A 23,859-nucleotide genomic window follows, 5' to 3' on the forward strand; every position below is an offset into this window, starting at 1 on the left:
TCCCAAGGTCATCCAGTGGGTTTCCATGGATAAGTGGAGATTCAAACCTTAATCTCCAAAGTCACAGTCCAGTGCTCAAATCACTACACCATGCTGGCTGTCATTAAATATAGGCCCGAGACACACCAGCCAAAAGCAGTGTGCCGGCACTGAAACTAGGGTTTCAGAGTGCACAGCAAACGCACACTCCGGAACCCTATTCCATACGGGTGGCAGCATCATGGCGGTGTCCTGTCCACATGAGCACCGCCATGATGACAATGTGCAAGCACATCACTGTATGTTGCGTACATCACGGGTGTGCCGTTGGCGCACTCGTGACATATGCAACATGCCACAAAAAGAATCCAGAAGAACCAGGTTCTTTTTAATGCAGAGGGACGCTGCACGGTTTGGCAGCTGCAATGTCCTTTTACAGTTAAAATGGGCAACTTCAACCCGCCACTTCGATGCAGTCTGTACTGAGCTACAGTTAAACATTCTCATAGAGAATGGTCTCCAGACCCATCACCATTTTGGTTGCCTTCCTCTAGACAGACTCCAGCTTGTCAACATTCTTTTTGAATTGTAGTGCCCAGAACTGGACGCAGTATTCCAGATGGCATCTGACCAAAGCAGAATAGAGTGGTACTGTTACATCCCTCGATCTAGCCACTATACCTTTATTGATGCAGCCTAAAATTGCATTGGTTTTTTAAGCTGCTGCATCACCCTGTTGACTCATGTTCAACTTGTGGCCCACAAGAACTCCTAGATCCCTTTCACATGTACTGTTGATAAGGTGTCTCCCATTCTATACCTCTGCATTTCATTTTTTCTGCCTAAGTGCAGTACCTTACATTTCTCCCTGTTGAAATTCATTTTGTTAGTTTTGGACCAGCTTTTTCATCTATTAAGGTCATTTTGAATGTTGGTCCTGTCCTCTGTGGTATTAGCTTCTCCTCCTAATTTGGTGTCATCTGCAATTTTGATAAGCATGCTGTCTATTCCTTCATCCAAATCATTGATAAATAATAATAATAATAATAATAATAATAGGATTTATTTATATGCCGCCCAATCACTGGGAATCCGGGCGCCTTACAAATGCAATAACAATAAACATGAATTAAAAAACAAATGTAACATGGCAATGTGTTAAACAATAACAATAAAATAAAATAGTGATTAACAATAGCAGTAAATAACAAAAAATACATAGCAATTATAGCAACAAAACACATAGTAATTATAGCAACAATAAAATTAACAAAGCAAAATACATAACAATTAATAGAGCAAAACAGTAAAAAGAAAGAAAGAAAGAAAGAAAGAAAGATGTCGAATAGCATTGGGCCCAGTAACAGATTCACGTTGCACCACACTGGTGACTTCTCTTCAAGATGAAAAGAAGCCATTGCTGAGCACCCTTTGGGTTCAGCTCATCAACGCATTATAAATCCACCTAATAGTTGCATTGTCTAGCCCATGTTTTACTAGCTTTTTTGAAAAAACAATATGGTTTGCTTTTGATAAGTCTTGTTCAGAGATGCTTGGAAAGCCTGAGGCCAGCAAAGGAGAAGGAATGAAGAGCAGAACAGAAATCTTGCAGGCAGGTAGAGGCTCACATTTTTTTGGAAATACCCAGGAAGGCTTACTTGGCTTCTAGGGAAATGTCTAAGGAAGCTGCTGCTGCCTTAGACAAAGCTTGAGGGATACTTGGGGGCTTAGTAGTTTCTTTCTTGAGACTATTTTCAGCCTCTAGGTTATTTCCATGAAGGGGAATTCAGGCTGGTGGTGTGGAAGCCTGATGAGTGATTATTTCAGGAGAAATTCAGCCTGTGCTTCCCAAGCACACTCATTTAAAGATAAATTCCATTTTCTCTCTCCCTTGATTTCTCTTTCTCAGCTACATTTAGAGAGGGCCACCAACAAATCTTCCCGTGCCTCAGGATTTACTCTCAGCCTCTGCAAAGTAGTGCTGGCGATGAATTGCTATTAGCTCCAATTTCAGGAAGTGGACTTCCTACGGGGACACAGTAATGAACATGGCAGTAAAAAGGGGAGGGAGATACAGAGAGAGGGAGAGATTTGCTTTGGGCAGAAAGCACTGGAATGCCAGCTTCCACTACATCCGCTCAGCAGCTGCCAGCTTATTTCCTCTGCGTAGGACTCCTTCCAACATTTGCCTGTGTGTATAGTGTGTATGCTGAAGGAGTGATTTAGTAAAATGTATTTGTATTCTTCATCTTCCATGCAGCCAGGCCGAATTCATATACTGCACTGTGCCTGTTAGCCATAAGACTTATTTGTATAAGGGGAGAAAGGATAGAAAAAAGCCCTCATGTTCAGATTTTCAAAATTCCTGACAGGTTTGACTAGTCATTTCTTAACTCTCCTATTTCTCTGGTGCTGTCCAAAAGGGCTGAAGTCAGGAAATGACTGCCACCTTGAGGACATTGCAAGATAACAACATGGATATGTTATGCTTTTGAACTAAACCATATTCCCTATAAACTAAGGGGGTATTCACACATATTTTTTTACCTGAGAAGTTGTGGATCGCTGCGCTGATGCATATTGGGTTTGTTGTTCCCATTATGTTTTGGGTTTGCAAATTTCATCAGGTCATTTTAACCCATGTGTCATTCACACATGCCATCGTTTCAGGTTAAATGGAGCTACCTCCTTTTTTTTAATGATACAGAGCAACTCGAATTGATTCAGAACCATATTCACTCTGCCGCCGATGTGGATCAATGCAGATCTTTCAGGAAAACTTGGGGGGGGGGGATGGGATTAAATATCCCGGGTTACTGTAAGTATGTTTTTTGCCAGCCCCCCCCCCCCCACCCTCACCCACCCAGGTGCATTCAGGACATGTGTGAACACCAAAGATTCAACCTGGATTCATCCTAGATTATTTCATAGTGTGAATGGGACCTCAGGCATGGATAGACAGGTGAAGGGCTGGGGGGGGGGGGGGAATCTGGTGAAACACACATTTAATTTTTATTTATTTTATTTGGCAAGGTAGTGAGAAATCCTCCCCTTTTGTCAGCCTTCACACCTCTAAACATGGGAGTGGGCATTGTTGAAGTGGGTCAGCTAAAGTAACCTGGGTATAGCATAGACCTATCTATTAGGACAGGGGTAGGCAACCTTTTTGAGCTGGGGGCCGGGGGATGTGGCCCGCAGGCCGGGGGTTGCCAACCCCTGTATTAGGAGGTAGGCCACCCATAAGAGGAGTATGCCGTGTGGCTTATCTCATACAGAATGAGCCTTCTGGCACCTTTAAAGACTACCAATGCTGGTGTCCTTTTCTCTCCAACTTACATAAGATGCAGCCTCTAACCATAATTTGTATATGTGGGAAGGATGAGTCAATTTCTGGTTAGCAGTGAATGCTCTGCTATTGCAGTCAGCCTCTGGAGTTAGTGGTGTCTGCTCTGCCTGTTTTAAACTGTTTTTAATTTTCTGGTTTTAGAACAATGTGTACACTGAAGAGTTCTATTGTTTTTAGTTGGTTTTTAATTACAGTAGGCCCTCCATATCCACAGATTCATTATCCACAGATTCAAGCACCCACAACTAGAAAATATTCCAAAAAATATAAATTCTAAAAAGCAAACCTTGATTTTATCATTTCACATAAGAGATATCATTTTACTATCCATTGTATTTATTGGGACACAAACATCTGCGAATGCTCTGGTGAGTCAAAAGGAATTTAAACACCTTAAATAGAGAAGGAGAAGGAAGAGGATAGCGTTGGATTGGAAAATACCACAAGGACCATCCATTCCAACCCCATTCTGCCATGTAGGAAGGCACAGTCAAAGCATCCCCGACAGGTGGCCATTCAGCCTCTATTTAAAAAGCTTCAAAGAAGAAGACTTCACCACATTCCGAGGTGACATATTTCCACTGTTGAACAGTTCTTACTGTCTGGAAGTTCTTCCTAATGTTTGGATGAAATCTCCTTTCCTGTAGTTTGAGTCCGATGATTATGATGATGATTACTCCCCCCTGTTTTGTTCTTGCTCCTTCTTTTCTTTGACAGGAGAGGATTTCCCCTCCGTGTTCCCTAATAACAGCATCTGCCTTTAACAAGTTTCTAGTCCTCCTCTTCTTCCAGGATTGACCAAGACATTTCACTGACAAAGGTAAAGGAGACAATGATACAGAGGCCAACTCCTCCAGAGGCTGGATATTTCCTCCAGTGCAGCAGTGGGTTGGTTTGAAGTTTATAAGAGCAGGCTTTGTGGCACACTTACCTTTATCGTCCAAGACAGGGGAACGTGTTGGCAAGTTCAAGAAGAGCAGATGGAGAGCTGCCATTGCTGTCCTCCTGAATCTTCTGCCAGAGGCAGTTGCCTCCGCCTGCTTAGCTGGCCCAGTCATCTCCTTTCTCTATTGTTCTTTTTTCATCTTCCAGCTTCCTTGTCCTTCCAGCCATCCCTAAAGAATGGTTTTTGAAGGCAGAATTTAAGCAATGATTAGAGAAATGAATCTCCCTTCTTTTTTAATGATTAAAAAGAAGAGCACTATAACACAAAAGAGTCCATTTCATGCTTAAAAGTTGAAAAGCAGTGTTCAAAATCAAAAGAACATTAAATACAATGTTTCTTTTGATTTAAAATACTGATTTTAAAGTGTGGACCCATAGAAATAAAATTCATGCAGGACTGAAAAGGTAAAAGAAGAAGAAGAAAATCATTTTTTCCAGCTCCTCTTTCTTTTTATCCTCCATACTAGGCTATAGCATCATGTCTCAACTTCAGTAACTTTAGCTCCTCCTCCCCTAGGTGAGTTGCAACAGTCGAAGCAAACATAGTTCAACGTTATGAGCATACAGAAATTTAAAAGTAATTAAGCCATCATAAAACTGGAAACCATTTAAAACAAAACAACAACTAGTAAAATTCCAGCTTATTATACAAGGCTTATTCCCCCTGAAAAATTCGTTCTAAAAGGCCAGCATAATTAGAAGATCTTTACTTGTTTGTGGAAAGGTAATAAAGAGGGTGTCAGTCTAGCCTCTCTGGGAAGGAAATTCCAGAGCCTGGGAACTACTATTTAGAAGGCCTCCTCTTGTGTTCATCAAATGTACCTGTGAGGGCGGCAGGACAGAGAGCAGGACCTCCCCAGATGATCTCAAAACATGGTCAGGTTCGTACACGAGGATTGTTGTTGTTGTGTGCCTTCAAGTCATTTCCAACTTATGGCAACCCTAAGTTGAACCTATCATGGGGTTAACTTGGCAAGTTTCCCTTTGCCATTCTCTGAGGCAGAATAGTGTGATTTGCCCAGGGTCATCCAGTGGGTTTCATGGGGATTCAAACCCTGTTCTCCAGTATCGTAGTCCAATGCTCTAACCACTATACAATACTGGCTGTCCAGTACAGAATACGGTTCTTCACATAATCTGGACCTGAAATATGTAGGCCCTTTATCATCTACACTGTAGGACTTTATAGGACAGCACCAGTACTTTTAATCCTGCCTGGAAATAAACAGGCAGCCAGTGGAGCTTGTGAGTAAGGGAGTTGTGTGGTTCCTGTCGCCAGTCCCATTTAACCAACCAGCCCCAGTTAATTAAGGGACTGACTAGGGTCTTACATGAAATTCATGTGTGTATTTAATACTTCCAATTTTTCTTGTTCATGTAGCAACTGATCAAGATCAGACCAGTAATGTGACAGGAGGTACCACAATTCTAATTTTGGGTTTAAAAAACATTCCTCTAAAGCTGCAAATCATTGGTGCTGAGAGTAGCTTTCTTTCTGGTGCACCCTGGGATAGTGCTGATAGTACTGGGACTATGACAGCGGGGAAAGAGTTAACTCCCATCTCTGTGATGGTAGCACTCCAATGATCACATTGGCTTCTTGTGTTCTGGACATGATTCCAGATGCTGATTTCAACCCCACAAAGCAGGGGTGTGCAATTTATGACCCCTACAGATATTAGACTGTGACTCTCATCAGACCTAGAAAACATAACCAATGGTGAGAGATTATGGTAGTTGTAGTTCAATAAAATCTGCATTGTTCATCCCACTTAGAAATCATTGAACCGTTCGAGACCATTCTATATAAGACAAAGATCCAAAACACGCTGCAGAAATAATCCAGTTTGAGACCTCTTTAACTGCCCTGGCTCAGGGAATTCTGGGAACTGTAGTTTTGTGAGACATTTAGTCTTCTCTTTCAGAGAATTCTGGTGCTACAATAAACTACAATTCCCAGGATTCCCTAGCACTGAGCCAAGACACAAGTGGTCTCACACTGGATTATTTCTGCAATGTGTTTTGGACCATAGACTTCTTCTGTATGCCCTATTACAGAGTAGGCAACCTTATTGAGCCAGGGGCCGGGTTGCTGTCCCTCAGACAACTGGGGGGCCAAAGCCAAAAAATAAATAATTTAAAAATTTTAAAAAATTAAATATATAAATAAACCAGGACAAATGTAGGACAAAATTTTCAAATGGAAGACACTTTTTTTAAAAAAAAATGGAGGACATGCGAAAAAATTTGCTGATTTTTTAAAAAAATGTTAATATAAATGCATGTTTCTGAGGCTTCTATAGACAATTGCCCCCCAAAGGCCCCGGCGGCAATCAGCGGCAGGACGGGGCTGGGGCCGGTCCCAAGGCCTTGCCGGGCCGCATCCGGCCCGCGGGCCGCAGGTTGCCTACCCCTGCCCTATTATGATAAATAAGACTGGTTTTGGTTTTGCTCTGTTAGCAATACTGTTCAACACAACCATATAATTCACTAAGTCCATGAATCATTACAAAACGTTTTCCAGTTCCTTTATTCAACCTGGCATTTTTGCAACTCACACAATTTAATTGCATTTTAATTGACTACTTTATAGTTTTGATCTTCTGTTGCCCACTTCCAGCCTTTGGGGGGGGGGGGGGTGAGACTAGCTGTATATTCTGTCTATCCATAAAATTTTCCTTTTGCTACCTAGGGCTTTCTTTGTATTGCATAGACTCATAGAGTTGGAAGGGACCACATGGGCCATCCAGTCCAACCCCCTTCCATGCTGTACCAAAGGCCATGCCAACATTTGGGAGGAATTTTGCACATGAAGAAACTTGCCTTCAACTTTACTAAGCATTATAGTCTTTTTTAGTGAGTCCTTTCTTCTCATGATAAAGCCAAAATACGACAACCTTAGTCACCTTTCCTTCAGGAAGAGTCTGGGCCTGATCTGGTCTAGGACGCATCCATTTGTCTTTCTAGTGGTCTACAGTATTCTCAGGACTCTTCTCCAGCACCACATCTCAAATATGTTGATTTTCTTCATATCAGCTTTCTTCATCATCTAGCTCTCACAACCATACATAGAAATGGGGAATATGATAGCATGGACAATGCCAACTTTAGTATTTAATAACATATTAACATATTATTACACTTCAGGATCTTGTCTGGTTCCTTCTTATAGCTGCTATCTGTCCATAATCCTTAGGATTCATTGTCATGACCAAATTGACATAGTAAGAATGTGGTAGAACAGCACTGTGCTGATGTGGCACTGAAGTCAAATGCTTTGCCGTAAGCAAAATGACATCCTCTGTTCTTCATACTGCAAGTAACGATATTTCCCCTGATCATGGTCAGTTCTGGGGAGTGATTTGTTCTCATTGCATTCCATAGAAATGCTAGCTTATAGGAGCCCTGGTGGCGTAGTGGTTAAATGCCTGTACTGCAGCCACTCACTCAAAACCACAAGGTTGCGAGTTCAAGACCATCAAAAGGGATCAAGCTTGACTCAGGCTTGCATCCTTCCGAGGTCACTAAAATGAGTACCCAGATTGTTGGGGACAAATTAGCTTACAGTTGTAAACCACTTAGACACTGTTTAGGTGGTATGAAACGGTATATAAATGAAGCTTGCTTGGTATATATAAATGAAGCTTGTTTGTATGAACTAGCAGTTAAGTTTGATCCCGGTTTGGAGGATTTACTTCTAAGTAAACATGAACAAGATCAGACTAAACCAAGGGTGAGTATTGTACAGCCTTCTGGATATTGTTGGAGTATAACTCTCAACAGCCTTAGCCAGCCTAGTCAATGGAGAAGAATGGTGGGGGTTGCAGCAGTTTGATCTCTCTTTAACTGGCATGACTCCATCCTTTGGAATCCTGAGACTGGAAGTTGAGGGGGGGGGGGATTTGGAATTATCTGATGAAGAGATTTAATGCCATTGTTCAGGTGAGTGAATTAGAGAGTTGCAGCAGAGAATAAATTTCAAACTACAAATCCCAGAGTTGCAAAGGCTGGAAGATTTAAGTTCTACTGAGCTCCTGTAATGTGCAGTGTGAATACATACTACGTTTGCAGTCATAGTCACAATTTTGTAGGCGTGAGCCCTGCTTAACACAGTGAGATCCACAGAACAAGTATATCTATGTTTACTCATTAGTAAGCACTGAGGTTGCAATTCTCTACATTGGTGTGGACAACTTTGGTTGTTTCAATGGCCAGCTCCCCTCCCAGCATACTTGTGCTACTAGTTTTGATGGTATCTTGGAAAAATACATCAATACAATCAGGAAAAGTTTTATCCTGTTTTGCAACTGAATTTTGGTGGCAATTCCATTGCAAAACCACATGTAATGGCTTTTAGTGGTTTGCCTTTTATTGCCAGTGGTTTCCCAATGACTTTTCGTGGTTTGTCTTTGAAATTTGGCTGTAAAATTTACTATAGAATTTTGGAGTTATGGTGTTTAGGAAAGTCTTGAGGGAGATCCAGAAATAGAGCTTAGGGAGAGGCTACTCTGTTCTACTCATTTTCCTGGAAGTAAGCACCTTCATCCTTAGGTGACATTTCATTTGAGTAGATGTGTGCAGAATAGTGCTATGCAGTTTGGATTTTATGTCTGTATCTACTACTTTTTCAGCACAGTGGGATTTGTTAAAAGACGCAACTGGTAATAGATTTGATTATTAACTCAGTGTTGATTGCCCTATTAAAAATCAAATATGAAAATGTTCGGATACAAATATAGTTAGCAGAAAAAAAGTAACACAGCATGTAAGACATCGAGCTGCATTTTATGAAGCTTGCCATTAAAATTAAAATGTGTTTCCCCTGATAGTTGTCTGTATGAAAGCAAAATGCTACTGGCTTCTTATGATATGATTGCAGTGAGCCAACATTTTAAAATCTTGATTTAAACGACTTCAATAGATTATGATAAATGGAAACATTAACAGGAGTTGGCCTATATTTTATTGCATTCTAATCAGGCTTATTTTTCATTTCGTTTTTAAAAGATAAATTTGTGTTACAGACGCACGTGGCCACAACAAGAACAAATGGATGGGAACAGTTAATTTTATGTTGAGTATTAAAAAAAGTTTTCACCCACGGGAGTAATAAAATATTGGAATAATCTTCCTGAAAAATTCGTGGAAAAAAGGTTCATTTGAAAACTGAAGTGAAGGAATCCATGAGGGTTGTTACATATTGTTTGAGTTCATATTTCAATCAGGGTCAGCTGGTTACCTCCCCAACCCCATTTTCCTGCAAATACTACTTTGATCATTTGCCTTCCAACCTAAATATTATGACTGTGAGAGGCTGATTTATTCTGCATTGGATTCATAGCCCATCTAGTTTCTTATTGTCTGTATTGGTGTTTGCTAATCAGATGCCCTCCAACGTTACATATGCACAACAGCTTCCACTTAACTTTCCCATCAGAAACTGACATTCAGAGGTATGCTGTCTCTGACCTTGACTGTATCTGCACTGCAGAAATAATGCAGTTTGACACCACTTTAACTGTCATGGCTCCATCCTGTGAAATCCTGGGATTTGTAGCTTTTTGTGGCACCAGAGGTCTTTGACGGAGAAGGCTAAATATCTCACAAAACTACAAATCCCAGAATATCTTCAGGAGAGCTTTTATGGATTCCTCATGTCATTCTCTAAAGAAGCTGCATCGGCAGAAGCAGGAGCTGGCTGAGCTTTGGGGACTGGCATGTGTGTATGCATTTGTGTAGCTTTAAAGAACAGGGAATGCTGGTTTTCTCTAAGGACCCAAACCTTCTCTCCATGGCTTGTCTAGCACCAATGCTGTTTTATTGCATTAACTGGAGGATCAACAGAAGCTACTGCTGAGTAGCTGTAATAGAATTTAGGTAAAGCATTTACTGAAGTGTCCCAAAAGATGCATTCTCCTAATTGACTTGTGAATAGGAGGCCTATCACAGTTTGCAGACTAGCTTAAGAATCATAAAGAAAATGCATAGACTTTTAAAGTTAAATGTTTAGACTTTTTAAGTGAAGGGTGAATACTTGGGGAGCTTTAAAACTACAACAGAGCATTGGCATGGAAATAAGGTTTTACTGGAGTGTGTGTGCTGAATTCTTCTAGACCTGGAGGTTTGCTTTCCATTTAAAGGTAGTCTAGGAAACAAGATATTTTATTAAAGGAGTAATATGGTCAGTATTCTGATGTGGCTCCTTCCTGCACAACTCAAGGAAAAGCTTGGATGTACTTTACACTCAGACCTTGGGAAAGTTTTTTTTTTTGGGGGGGGGGGGCAGAGATTACATCTCCCAGTACTTCACGAGGAGGCATGCTGATCAGGGATTCTGGGAGTTGTAGTCCAAAACAGTAATATTTACAGGTTCTGAATATAGTGATCCCAGATAAATAAAATAATAAATTAAAAATTTATTTTTAACTAGCTTTTCTGTGTGAGACAATAAAGCGGGTCACAACACATTAAAATATCTGCATTCAATATTATGAAATAACCAGACCAATGTAAGATGATCTCTGTTTTTTAAGAACTAGAGGAAACTTGGAAGAAGTTGCACTGGCTCAGCAAAATATCTTACATATAAATAGGCTGGGTTTAATTTGAGCTGGGTCTTAACATGTTAGGTTTGTACATTATAGTTATGTTTTGAATTATGTTGTACAGAGTAATAAAGAGTGAACCAATGCGCTGTAGTGGGTTGAGTGTTGGACTAGGATGCTGAGGGATCAGGATTCAAATCCCTACTGAGCTATGGAAATCCACTGACCTTGGGAAACTCACACACTCTCAGCCTTAACAGAAGGCAATGGCAAATCTCCTTAGAATAAACCTTGCAAAGAAAACCCCATGATAAGGTCACCATAAAACAAAGTCAACTGGAAGGCACATAACCATAACAACACTTAAATGATTAGATGTGAGTATTGTGCAACCTTCCAGATACGGTTGAACTGAAGCTCACAGCGTTCCTTGACACTAGATCGGCTATTATCAATTTTCCTTTCTTCAAATGTGTACTGTATACAATTGTTTAAAAAAGGGTAAACTGTTTTTTAAAGCATTATGTCTGCTGGCAAGGGCTGCTGGCAGTTACTGTTCAACAACATCTGGGGAGTGAAGTTGATGGCTTTTGTTTTGTTTTTCCACAAAATTTTGTCACTAGTACATGACTTGTTATACTAGATACTTTGTTTTATCAGAATGTTTTGTAATGGAAGTTGTCCCACAGACAAATAAAAATTATCTATCTAGATTTAAACTATTATTTGGCAATTCCCAATACTAACTGTTAAAATGTTATTCCCACACTTGAATAAGAATAATTTTTATTCAGTAATTCTTACTCAGTGGGCCCTTGGTATCCACTGGGGTTTGGTTCCAGGACCTTCCTCCTGTGGATACCAAAATCCATGGATGCTCAAGTTCCATTAAATACAATGGCATAGTAAAATGGTGTCCCTTTTATAAAATGGCAAAATCAAGGTTTTTGGAATGTATGTATTTTTAAAATATTTAAACTGCTTTGGGAACTTTTGTAGTTGAAGGATAGTGTTTAAACACTCTTAAAATTAATGAATTAATTTTCACAGATCAAAAAAGATGTAGCAGTGGAATGGGGAACCTATGACTTTGTAGATATTACTGTTTTCCATGTTGATGCTTCTTATCAGCCCTCACTGTTGTCCAAGCTGCAAGGGACTAATAATAATATTAAACATTACAGATTACTCTGGGTGAAGAATCTTTTAGCTCAAAGGTTGAAGTCAATTTTCGAAAAGTCCTTGGGGACTGCATTGCAGTGGCATTTGGGGCCAAACCTAAAAGATGGAACTAAAAACACATTTGATCTCAAAGCTCTTAATGCCTTCAGTATTAGGAGGGGCATTTTAGAAAGTGGGTAGCGGTGGTAGAACTGTAATAATAATAATAATAATAATAATAATAATAATAATAATAATAATAATGATGATGTTTATTTATATACCACTTTTCCTGATTAGATCAAAGCAGTGTACAACAGGAAGTACAATACAATATCCAAAGTCAAAATAAAACATAACAGGCCACTCTCCCCTCAAGATGGTGGTCAGAAGGAGGGCTCTTAGTCTTCAGGCCAGGCCGCTCTCCCCCTCAAGATGGTGGACGGAAGGAGGGCTCTTAGTCTTAAATTGCTTTCCTATCTAGCACTACCATAATTGTTGCCAGTTTCCCATTGAGGTGTTGTCCTGTACATAAGTGAGGAAGTCAGCAAACAATGGTGTAATAGTAGAACTGTCTGGGGAAGCCTGGAAGCAGATATAAGGACATCTAGATTCAGCTCCAGGGCCTGAGGTTGGACATGCCTGCTAAGCCTTGGAGGAGGCATGTGGTGGTGGTGGGGGACTCCTTGCTGAGGGGTACCGAAGCAGTGGTTTGTGGGCCTGACAAGATGTCTCGGGAGATGTGCTGTCTCCCTGGGGCAAGGATCCGTGATGTGACAGAGAGGCTGACAAGACTTGTCAAGCCTACTGACTGTTACCCCCTTTTTTTGGTCCATGTGGGAACCACTGATACTGCAAGGCACAGCCTTCAGAATATCAGAAGGGACTATGAGGCTCTGGGTAGGAAGCTGAAAGAGATGGATGCACAGGTTGTCATCTCATCTCCCAGTTGAAGGGCATGGTCCAGGAAGGGAAAAGAAAAGATTGGATGTAAACAACTGGCTCCATAGATGGTGTCGCCAAGAATGGTCTGGATTCTTGGATCATGGGCTGCGATTCCATGAGGGGGGACCTCTAGCAAGGGATGGGTTGCATCTCATGCTAGTTGGCAAAACCTTTTTTGCCAATAGTCTCAAAAATTTGATCAGGAGGGCTTTAAACTGAGTTATCAGGGGGAGGGCGACAGTATTCTGGAAGGCAAAAGGGCTGGTGAAAATAGTCAAACTGTTGTAGAGGGAAGAAGGCAAACAGTGAAAAGACCCAACAGTGGGAGGCAAAAAATTTTGCACAGGGAGCAAGTAAAGGGAACACATGGTCTTAAATGTCTCTACGCTAATGCACAGAGTATGGGAAATAAGCAAGATGAACCTGAACTCCTAGTACAACAAAGCCAATATGATATAATTGGCCTCACTGAAACCTAGTGGGATGGGTCTCATGATTAGAATGTAGGAATACAGTGGTATAACCTTTTCAAGAGAAACAGGCCAAACAGGAAAGGAGGAGGAATAGCCTTATATGTCAGGGACATTTACACCAGTGAAGAGATCCAGGACATCAATCCTGAAAGCCAGGTAGAGTGCATCTGGATAAAAATTAAAGGGGAGGGAAACAACGGGGATGTTATTGTGGGAGTCTACTACAGACCCCCAAGTCAGATGCAGGAATTGGATGATGCCTTTCTAGAACAGATGATCACACACTCTGAAAGGAGAGATGTAGTAGTGATGGGTGACTTCAACTATCCTGATATTTGCTGGAAGTCAAACTCAACCAAATCCTCAAGGTCTAGCAAATTCCTTACTTGCCTGGAAGACAATTTCATTGTCCAAAAGGTGGAAGAGGCAACAAGGGGGTCAGCTATTTTAGATCTGATCTTAACCAACAGGGAAGACTTGGTAAATGGGATACAAGTGGTGGGATCCTTAGGTGGAAGTGACCATATTCTCCTAGTGTTTGTTACACAATGGAAAGGAGAAGCCAGGCATAGTCAGACACGCATTCTAGACTTTAGGAGAGTCAATTTCAATAAACCTAGAGAAATACTGGAGGTGATCCAATGGTCAGGAATACTAAAAGGGAGTTCAGGATGGATGGGAGTTTCTCAAAAGAGAGATACTGAAGGCACAATTTCAAACAGTTCCAATGAGGAAGAAAAATGGAAGATGTCTCAAGAAGCCAGGATGGGGAGGACTAAGGAACTTTCAAGTGAGCTAAGTTTTAAGTGGAATATGTACAGTGCGCCCATGTCATACGCGGGCACATATGCTGAAAGCAGTGTTGCTTCTTCTGGTGCCACACACTAGAAGAAACAATGGTGTGTGCTCCCATGGCGCATGTGCGCCACCGCACACCACAAGGACAAGCTCCATTACTTGCAACGGGGCTCGAGCATACCCGTTCTTGACCCACCCCCCCGCGTAAAACAAGGGCGCACTATATAAGAAATAGAAACATGGGAAAATCACCACAGAGGAATTCACACAAATAGCTAGCACGTGTAGAGGTAAAGTCAGAAAAGCTAAAGTGCAGTATGAACTCAGGCTTGCTAGAGAGGTAAAGAACAATAAAAAGGGCTTTTTTGGATATGTCCACAGCAAAAGGAAGACGAAGGAGACGGTAGGGCCACTGCATGGAGAAGATGGCAAAATGCTAACGAGGGACAGAGAAAAAGCAGAATTACTCAACACCTTCTTTGCTTCTGTCTTCTCAGAAAAGTCAAAGGGTACTCAACCTGAGGAAAAAGGGAACAGAGGACAGAATAGGGGAAATTCAGCACAGAATAAGTAAAGAGACCAGATGAACTACATCCAAGAGTATTAAAAGAACTGGCAAAAGTAATATCGGAGCCATTGGCAATAATCTTTGAGAACTCCTGGAGAACAGAAGTCCCAGCAGACTGGAGGAGGGCAAACGTTGTCCCCATCTTCAAAAAGAGGAAAAAAGAGGATCCAAACAATTATCGTCCAGTTAGTCTGACATCTATACCAGGAAAGATTCTGGAGCAGATCATTAAACAGAGAGTCTGTGAACATCAAAAAAGCAATGCCATAATCACAAAAAGTCAACATGGGTTTCAGAGAAACAAGTCATGCCAGACAAATCTTATATCTTTTTTTTTAAAAAAATTACCAGCTTGGTAGATGAAGGGAATGCTGTGGATATAGTATATCTTGATTTCAGTAAGGCCTTTGACAAGGTTTCCCATGACATTCTTGCAAACAAGCTTGTAAAAAGTGGGCTAAACAAGGTAACTGTTACATGGATTTGTAATTGGTTGACTGGCTAAACCCAAAGGGTGCTCAATAATAGCTCCTTTCCATCCTGGAGAGAAGTGACCAGTGGGGTCCCACAGGGGTCTGTCCTGGGCCCAGTGCTATTCAATATCTTTATCAACGACTTGGATGACAGAATTGGGAGCATACTTATCAAATTTGCAGATGACACCAAATTAGGAGGAGTAGCTCCAGAGGACAGGATCAAAATTCAAAATGACCTGAGTAGACTAGAAAGCTAGGCCAAAGCTAACAAAATGAATTCCAACACGGAGAAATGTTAGGTACTGCACTTAGGGTGGAAAAACGAAATGCACAGATATAGGATGGTGGACACCTGGCTGAATGAAACTACATGTGAAAGGTATCTAGGAGTCCAATTAGACCACAGGTTGAACATACGGTTGCCATAACCCGGCGGGGGGTGGGAATTTCCCGCTTTTGGACCGTCTGCACAGTCACACCACAGTTTGGCATTTGTCCCGGGTTTGCCGCCGCCCTCAGGCTTTGTTATTGCGCCGCTGTGGCGGCGCCTTTGGCCGCTCTTGCGGCCGCCGCCGCCACCACCAATGCAGCTGTCGCTGTGTGGCCTGCTGTGGCTGCTCCTCTGGCCGCCACCGCGGCCACCAACACCGCGGCCTTAGCCACCGCTGTGGTTCGGCTCCGCAAGCTGGGCCCTGTCCCTCATGCGCCCACACTCACAGTTCTGCGTGGGCACGCATAGGGCTCTGTTGGAGGCTGGAGCACCTCCTATTGGCTGGCAGGCTGGCCAATAGCGGAACAGCCCATCCCCTGCTTCAGGAGTCTGTGTCTGCTGGCAGGGGGTGGGGCTGTTCCAGCTCTCTGACCCCATTGGCCACCCAGGTTAAAGAGGAGGAGCTCTCCTCTGTTTACTTCCTGCCCGCCACATGGGCCAGCGAGGGACTGAGGCAGCAGGCAGAGGAGGGCAGCGGACAGCCCCCGCCGAAGCAGCCGCAGCAGCGGCAGCCGCAGCAGCAAAAGCAAAAGCAACAGCAGCAGCAAAAGCGGCAGAGGAGAGGACCAAAGATAGGCCTCTGGGCCGGGGGGGGGGGGGAACATTTTCACCTTCCCCCAGTGTGAGTCAGTTTGCAAAGGGACCTTCCATGTTTATTATTATTATCATCATCATCATCATCATCATCCAAAGACCTAGCTGTGTGAGTCAGTTTGCAAATACCCAAATGTGCTTCATGTGTGTTTTGGAATGGGGGAGGGGGGGTTGACCAGAAGGGGAAGTCCATTTCTGCCATCTGTCTAGGAATAATGCCAAAATGTCCTCCATTTTGATCATGCCTAAGAAACATGCATTTATATTAACATTTTTAAAAAATCATCAGTTTTTTCGCATGTCCTCCATTTTTAATAAACCATGTCCTACATTTGAAAATAGTGTCCTACATTTGTCCCACATTTGTCCCGGTTTGGAGGTCCTGACTTATGGCAACCCTAGTTGAACATGAGTCAACAGTGCGATGCGGCAGCTAAAAAGGCCAATGCAATTTTAAGCTGCATCAATAAAAGTACGGTGTCTAGATCAAGGGAAGTAATAGTGCCACTGTATTCTGCTCTGGTCAGACCCCTCCTGGAATATTGTGTCCAGTTCTGGGCACTACAATTCAAAAAGGACATTGGGAAACTGGAGTGTGTCCAAAGGAGGGCAACTAAAATGGTGAAACCATGTCCTATGAGGAACGACTCAGGGAGCTGAGGATGTTTAGCCTGGAGAAGAGAAGGTTAAGAAGTGATATGATAGCCCTGTTTAAATATTTGAAAGGATGTCATATTGAGGAGGGAGCGAGCTTGTTTTCTGCTGCTCCAGAGACTAGGACCCGGAACAATGGATGCAAGCTACAGGAAAAGAGATTCCACCTCAACATTAGGAACAACTTCCTGACAGTGATTGCTGTTCGACAGTGGAACACACTCCCTCAGAGAGTGGTGGAGTCTCCTTCTTTGGAGGTTTTTAAACATAGGCTGGATGGGCATCTGTCGGGGATGCTTTGATTGAGGGTTCCTGCATGGCAGGGGTTTGGACTGGATGGCCCTTGTGGTCTCTTCCAACTCTATGATTCTATGTGTTGTTTACACTTGCTAGTCTTCTACTGATTGAAAAAGTGTGAGCATGTTTGCTCTTTCAGCTTGAAGATTTATTTGAAAAACGTAATTAACTACAATGGGTTATCTGCAGTTCAGTGTACTCCTCAGCAGCTACAATCTGGGAAAGGCTTGTCTGTGTGCTGCTCAGCACCCTGGTATTCATGCAGATACATTTACAGGTTGAGTCTCCCTTATCTGAAATGCTTGGAACGGGAAGTGTTTTGGATTTTTTATTTTATTTTATTTTGGAGTACTTGTATTTGCATATATGTACATAAGGAGATATAAAGGCCAGCATGGTGTAATGGTCTGAGCACTGGACTAGGACACTGGGAGATCAGGGTTGGAATCCTGGCTTGGCCATAGAAACCCATCAAGTGACCTTGGGCAAGTTGCACTCTCTCAGCCTCAGATGATTTCAATGGCAGCCCCCCTCTGAAGAAACCTGCCAAGAGAACCCTAGGATAGGCTTTCTTTGGGTTGCCATAAGTCAGAAACAACTTGAAAGCACACAACAACAAACATAAGGAGATATCTTGGAGGTGGGACACAAGTCTAAACTCACAATTCATTTATGTGTCATATATACCTTATCCACATAGCCTGAAGGTAATTTTATATAATATTTTAATAATGTTGTGTATCAAACAAAATTTGTGTAGATTGAACCATTAGAAAATAAAGGTGTCACTTTCTCAGCCATCCATGAAAATGGTTTTGGTTTTTGGATTATTTCAGAATTCCAGATAAGGGAGACTCAACCTGTACTAACATCTATGCCAGAGATGCTAGGGCTTAAATATCTTAAGGCACCAGATCCTATTTGATCTTGGAAGCTAAGAAGGGACAGCCCTAGTTAGTACTTGGATGGGAGACCTCCATTGAAGATCAGATGTGGGGGCAAGCGGTTCTCAGCCTGTGGGTCGTCACTCATTTGGGGGCGAATGACCCTTCACAGGGGTCGCCTAAGACCATTAGAAAACACATATATAACAGTAGCAAAATTGCAGTTATGAAGTAGCGATGAAAATAATTTTATGGTTGGAGAGTCACCACAACATGAGGAACTATATTAAAGGGTCGCGGCATTAGAAAGGTTGAGAACCGCTGCTGTAGGCTATATTTCAGAGGAAGGGACTGGCAAAGCCAACTCTTGAGTATTCCTTGCCTAAGAAAATCCTATGAAATTCATGGAGGCACCATAAATCAACATGCGATTTGAAGGGAAATGTACACACTTGCCAGGGATGTGAATTTAGGCAGAGCTGAGAGCAAGACATGGAGAAATGTAATGTAATTTAAATTTAATTTTAAATTAAATTTTAAATTTAAATGTAATGTAATGTAAATGTAATGTAATTATTCAGCCCATTAGGGCTGAAGGGTGGGGTATAAATACCATAAATAAATAAATAAATAAATAAATAAATAAATAAATAAATAAATGAGACAGAGAAGGGGAGCCCACTGCAGGGCTGCTGCATACTTCACTGATCTGCAAAAGGACCCATTTGCTTCTCCCCCCCACCACCACCACCTTTTCTTGAGGGCAGCAGGGTAGAGTCAATCCTGTTACAGGGAGCTCAGCCTGCTGTGGTTGATTTGTAATTGAGCCTCACCCCACCCCAGATTTGCTGCGGTGGCAGAAGCCAAGCTCAGCCTCTTGAGCCTGACACTAAGGCTTAACACCCCAATCTGTATCAGTCCTGAGAATTGGTGACAGCCTTTGTGTAGAGATTATAAAGCAAAAAAAAAAAACAAAAAACAAAATTCAGAACTTGAAAATGTCACAACTACATACTGGCTGAGGAGCGTCTGGAAACTGTAGTTCCCAAAAGCAATTTTCCAAGCTCTGGGAAAGACAGACTGCCAAAATAATCCAGTTTAAGACTGCTTTAAATGACCTGGCTCAATGCCAGAGAATTTTTGGAACTGTAGTTTTGTGAGAGATTTAACCTTCTCTGTGAGAGAGCTCTGGTGTCACTAAACTACAATACCCAGGATTCCCTAGCACTGAGCCAGGGCAGTTAATGCAGTCTCAAACTGGATTATTTCTGCAGTGTGTTTTAGACTAGGGGATTACATCTGATCCACCCCAAAAAGTTGCTCCACAGGGTGTGGTTAAATTCACAACAAGTTTGAATTCTAAAAACTTGTGAGTTTTATCAAGGTTTAGTTTTTGTAAATAGGTTTTTTGTAGGTTGGGCAAGTAGCTATGAATTTTCGTCTGGCTCTCAGTTGAGACATTTGTCTCCCACTTGTCTGCTGGCCTCGTCTTTTGTGGGGCAAAGAGATCAGAACTTCCAAAAGTCTGGAGAGTTAGTTAAAAACTATGGTCACATATGGAATGAAAAGTGTTGTATCAAGATGACCAAGAGCATATTTCATATAATTGCAGATCTACTTCCTTTACATAATTCTGCTTCTATTAGTCTTGGTGAGTATTACGTGGAGAACCTATACATTGCCCCAGATTCTTACCTCATTCTGCAGACACTTCCACCATGTCTTGCTGTTGAGATATCTTTCAACCTAAGGGTGGTTAATTTATTGTATGTATGTTGAGGAGGCCAGTATCCAGATCATTGTTCCCTAACTCCTTGCTTTCTAGATATGCTCAACAGCAGTACATCTGGCTGTGGAGTGATGGAATTTTAAGACATTTGAAAGGCATCAGGTTAAGGAAGGCTGATCTAATCAAAGTTTAGAAAGATAGCTCTGATCTAATTTGTCATTCATCTGATTTGTTGTTGTTAACTGCCTTTGCGTCGGTCTTGATCCATAGCGACCCTGCTGATGAGACATCTCCAGGAACCCCTGTCCTCCACTGCTCTGCCCAACTTCTGCAAAGTTATACTCATGATGTTTTAATGGAGTCCATCCATCTAGCATGCATCATTCCCTCCACCTTTCCTAGCATTATTTTCCCCAATGATTCATGCCTTCTCACGATGTGTCCAAAGTACGATTGCCTATGTTTTGTCATCTTGGCTTCCAGAGAGATTGCTGGCTTGATCTGGTCTAGGACCTATTTCTTTGTCTTATGACTGTCCATGGGAACCTCACCACTCTTCTCCAGCACCACATCTCAGATGAATTGATTTTCTGCCTATCTTCTTTCTTAACTGTCCAGCTTTCACATGCATACATAGTAATAGGGAATACAATGGCTTGTATGATTCTTAACTTTTGTGCTCAGTTGTATATCTTTGCATTTTAGAATCTTTTCATCTAATAGTCACTCCCAAAATGTATTTAGTGTAAATTTTGGAATTGCACCAATGTACCAGATACTGAGATGTAAAGTATTACATTGTGTGTATTTTTCTGGAGAAAATGGTCAGTTATATTAAAATGGAAGGAGGAAGAGTGTCTGCAGATTTTTTTTGTCTGTTTGTTTCATGAGTAAAATAGCACTTGGGTGTATGACTTGGTGGATGAAAGATGGAAAATATCCACACCTTCAGCTATAATAGCTTGTTGCTAAAAATTCTTAGAATGTTACAGGTGAAGCTTTTACCAGACCATTTCTTTGTCTCATTCATTAAATTTTATGGGGGCAGGGGAGGAGATGGTGTTGTTTTCCACTCTTAAACCTCCTGTGTTTTCCTACTGCTGCTTCTTTCTTTTTTCTTTCCCCTCTTTAAAAAAAAGAGAGGAAGAAGTAACAGTTGCACAATGTCTTTTGATTGGTAACACCAGGAGCTCTCCATCTGGAAGCACCTTTGGACTATTCTCTTTCTTAGAAAATAATTGTTGTTCCAAGCTGTTGGGTTTTTTTTTCTTCTATTCTCCTCTCTTTGGGGAAATTTGGGAAAATATTGAAAACCACCTCTGCAGGTTTGTAGGCTAGAAGCAAGAAAAGAAAAATAAGCTGAGAGTCTCACAAGGCTGAGTTATGTGCCAAATGCTTATTTCCACACTTCTGCATATAGTATCAGAATTCGTGCACAGCTCTGTTTGAAGCTTCAGGGATCATTGAATCACCCCATGGCATTTAGTCTTTTTTATAAACATATATATCTTTTTATTAAGTTTTTAGTACAAACTCTCCACTCTGAGAGAATCCAATAAATTATATCCACCCATATCCATGGTTGCTGCAGTACATGTCATGACCAACTGATATCTAATTAATACAGTCATGTAAAATTTTGGTTTAAGTTCATTTTTTTCAGAATTTTCAGAATATTCACCTGTCTTTTAGTTGGGAGCCTCACCCACACAATTATTACAGAGTTGCATCAAACAGCTAGACTACTCCTGTTGCCTGCAAAGGGGCTGGGGAAGTGAGATAGTAGTGTGTATGCATGGAGCTAGATTCCTCCAATTACTTTTTGTGTCACATGTTCAGTGCTGCATTAACCCTTTGCTCTATTAACCTGACCCAGTTCATTGTCCCACTACAGCAGAGATAAGAAGTAACCTGTCACAAGTAATGCAGTGATGTTTAACTATAAACTTTATGAGCTATGGGGGCATAACAAAGGGACATTTCAAATGAGAATCATAAGTACTTTATTGGTATAAGAAACAACATTTCCAGTTAGTTTCAAAAGCTGCCTTGAATCCTCTCCATGAAGAAAGGCTGGATATAACATTACATTTAATTAATTAATTAATTAATTATTCAAGTTTTAAGCTGTTTTCTTTTCAAACATCTTTCAAACAAAAGCAATGAAAGGTTTCTAAAAAGTAATGCATATGGAACAAGTAATGTACATAATGTGAGTTGCTTTTTTAACACTGCAAACACGAAAGACAACTGGTGACTTTTCAAATACCATAACATGAAAAAATTACTCTTGAAAAGTAACTTTTCAAGGTATGCAGCTCAATACCATAAAGCCACTAGAGCAGTTAATCCTATCCTTGGGTCCTGTATGTTTTTGAATTTATTTGTCAGCATAGGATTCGTAGGCGGCATCCACACTGCAGAAATAATCCAGATTGACACCACTTTAACTGCCATATCTCAATGCTATGGAATTCTGGGGATTTTAGTTTGTTGTGTCACCAGAGCTCTCTGACAGAGAAGGCTAAATGTCTTACTAAACTACAGTTCCCAAAATTCCATAGCATTGAGCCGTGGCAGTAAAAGTGGTATCGAACTGCATTAATTGTGCAGTGTGAATGCAGCCCTAATTGCCTTTGTTTAAATACCAGGCTGCATATTGTTGTTGTTGTTGCTGTTGCTGTTGTTGCTGCTGTTGTTGTTGTGTGCCTTCAAGCCCTTTCTGACTTATGGTGACCCTGCAGCGAATTTAGTACCTGTAAAACTGAGATTTGATTCATAGAGTTGGAATGGATTTCAAAAACCATCTAATTCCAACCCCCTGCCATGCACAATTGAAGTACTCTGAAAATACAGCCATCCAACCTCTATTTAAACCTCCAAAGAAGGAGAGTCCAACACCCTCCAAGAAAGTTTTTTTCCCCTTGCAATTTGAATCCAGTGTTTCATGGTTTAGCCCCTGGAACAGCAGAAAACAAGCTTGCTCCATCATGGCATCCCTTCAAATATTTAAATATGGCTTTCATAATCCGCTCTGTCTTCTTTCCAGGCTAAACATACCCAGCTCCTGTATTCCAACAACCAGTTTGTTTTTGTTTTTGTTTTTTGCTTAAAACCAAAGGTCACTGGAAAACTGAAATAAAAGCAAGCCCATGATTGATGGGCCAACACTGCCATAGATGAATATATTATACATCACTGGTTCTCAAATGGTGGGGTGGTACCCCCAGGAGAGGGGCACAAGAATTGTTCAAGGGGAGTTCGAGATTTGGATGCCCTGGTCCCTCCTCCTTCCCCTCTTCTAAACTTTTTATGTGTAAAATGTATACATCCATTAGTTTAAATATTTAATTTACTTAAATAAAACTGTTCTAATTTGAAAAAATGTTATTTCATCATAAAATGTTAAAATATTAATATAGATGAATGTGCAAATGAAAATATGCACACTAAATAAACAAAATATTTTTATTCATATACTGTGTTGAGTAAAGGGGGTTCGGTTCACAAGGGTAAAAGGTTTGAGTATCACTGCTAAACGTATTTCCACCTATTTTTAAGGATATCAGTTACAGATAGCAAAACCTGATGTGTAATATATTTGTATGTAGTGATCAGTCAAAAGCAGAAGAAAAATGAAATATAAGAAAAGATGTTTCATGTGCCAGTGTGGTGTAGTGGTTTGAGTGTTGGACTATGACTCTGGAAATCAGGGTTTGATTCCCCACTCAAGCATAAAAACCAACTAAGTGACCTTGAGCAAGTCACACTCTCTCAGCCTCAAAGGACAGCAATGGCAAACCCCCTTGAAGAAACTTGCCAAGAAAACTCTATGATAAAGTCACCTTAGGTTCAACGTAAATTTAAAAAAAAAGACTTGCACATAACAGCAACAACATGACCAAATGAGGAATGGGAGTTATTTTTTTCTAGAAAAACCTTTTTGTTGTTATGTGCCTTCAAGTTGTTATGGAG

The 23,859-nt window shown here is 41.2% G+C and overlaps 1 protein-coding gene across 4 annotated transcripts in view; it reads left to right on the forward strand.

Moving 5' to 3' along the window:
- LOC149310510 (phosphofurin acidic cluster sorting protein 2-like) overlaps nucleotides 1-23,859 on the forward strand; it is a 269,085-nt gene that overhangs the window by 156,114 nt on the left and 89,112 nt on the right. The window lies entirely within an intron of this gene.

The sequence above is a fragment of the Sceloporus occidentalis genome, unplaced genomic scaffold (assembly GCF_023333645.1).
Source record: "Sceloporus occidentalis isolate IW3139 unplaced genomic scaffold, rSceOcc1.0.p SCAF_6, whole genome shotgun sequence".
Lineage (NCBI taxonomy): Eukaryota > Metazoa > Chordata > Lepidosauria > Squamata > Phrynosomatidae > Sceloporus > Sceloporus occidentalis.